Raw genomic sequence first — 1,860 nt, 5'->3', positions numbered from 1 at the left:
TGGTATTGCTGAATCTTGGCTACATTCTTTTCATGACTGGGATGTTAATATTCCTGGCTATGCTCTCTTTTGGAAAGATGGAATAAAACGGAGGGGTGGTGATGTCTGTCTCTATATGAGAAGTGATCTCAAAGTGAGTGTGAAAGAGGACCTAGCTGATGGAGAGTGTAATGAGTCTAAAGCATTATGGGTAGAACCGTACATGGGTGTGCATATGACAAAGGTTATCATTGGAGTTTTTTTTATAGACCTCCCAGTGTTAATGAGGAGGTGGAAACGCATTTTGGGGTATTTTAACTACACAGAAATTGACTGGAGTAATGGCACTGCTGGGACAGTTAAAGGGCAACAATTTCTAAACCTAGTACAAGACAATTTTATGGTCCAGTTTATTGAGGCTCCGGCTAGGAATGACGCTCTGCTGGACCTGGTAATCTCAAACCGTGCAGAGCTTATTACCAATATTCATATAAAACAACATCTGGGTAGCAGTGACCATAACACGATTTCATTTAATGTTAGCTGTAAGCAACTAACACATACGGGTAAGATAAAACCACTTAACTTCAAGAGAGCAAATTTTCAAAGAATGAGGGCTACTTTCCAAGACAGACTGGGAGGGAATATTGGCATGAAGGGACCCAGAACAGAAATGGTAATTCTTTAAAAAGACTGTATGCAACCTCACTGCAAAGTATGTTCTCATGGGCAATAAGTTTGAAAGGCTATAATGGCCAAAGTTAAAATGGCTATAAATAGGCTGCTTTACACAAAGACTCTTCTGGAAGCCACACACATACCATGGCAGCCCAGGAAGAACCTCAAGTTCAGTTCAAGCTTGTTCTGGTTGGTGATAGTGGAACTGGTAAATCAACATTTGTAAAACGACATTTGACTGGTGAATTTGAGAAAAAATACGTAGCCACACTTGGTGTTGAATCCACCCTTTGGTTTTCCATACCAACAGAGGTCCTATTAAATTGAATGTTTGGAATACTGAAGGTCAAGAAAAGTTTGGTGGTTTGCGAGATAGATATTACATCCAGTCTCAGTGTGCCATTATCATGTTTGATGTAACATCAAGAGTCACATACAATGTACCCAATTGGCATAGAGCTCTTGTAAGAGTATGTGAAAATATCCCCATAGTCTTGTGTGGCAACAAAGTGGACATTAAGGACAGAAAAGTGAAGGCAAAATCAATTGTATTTCATAGGAAGAAGAATCTTCAGTACTATGATATCTCTGCAAATAGTAACTACAACTTGGAAAAGCCCTTCCTTTGGCTTGCCAGAAAACTGATAGGGGATCCCAACCTTGAGTTTGTAGCCATGCCTGCTCTTGCACCACCTGAAGTGGTTATGGATCCTGCGTTGGCTGCACAATATGAGAATGATCTACAGACCACAGCACTGCCAGATGAAGATGATGATCTGTGAGGTGAATGAAGCTCGAGCCCAGAGTCAGAAGTCTAGTTTTATAGGCAACTGTCCTGTGATGTCAGTGGTGCAGCATATTTGCCACTTTATTTAGCTGAGCATAACATGTGCTTAAAGCGGATGTCCGCTGAAAAAAAAAAAAATTAAAGCCAGCAGCTACAAATACTGCAGCTGCTGACTTTTAATATCAGCACACTTACCTGTCCTGGAGTCCAGCGCCGTCCGCAGCAGAGGACAAGCGATCGCTCGTCACTCTGTTGTCCCCCCCCCCCCGCCATCCTCGGTGAGGGAACCAGGAAGTGAAGCGCTCCAGCTTCACTGCCCAGTTCCCTATGGCGCATGCGCGAGTCACGCTGTGCCGTCTGACTGAGTGTTCCCAGAACACAACAGGGGGGGGGCGGCAACTGACATTCTGCCTGCA

General features: G+C 43.3%; 1 pseudogene; it reads left to right on the top strand.

The window, feature by feature from the left end:
• Nucleotides 1-786: 786 nt before the first annotated feature.
• Nucleotides 787-1,537, top strand: LOC120914487 (annotated as a pseudogene).
• The last annotated feature ends 323 nt before the right edge of the window (nucleotides 1,538-1,860 follow it).

The sequence above is a fragment of the Rana temporaria genome, chromosome 9 (genome assembly GCF_905171775.1).
Source record: "Rana temporaria chromosome 9, aRanTem1.1, whole genome shotgun sequence".
In the NCBI taxonomy this organism is placed as follows: Eukaryota; Metazoa; Chordata; class Amphibia; order Anura; family Ranidae; genus Rana; species Rana temporaria.
This window is presented reverse-complemented; position numbering and strand designations above follow the sequence as displayed.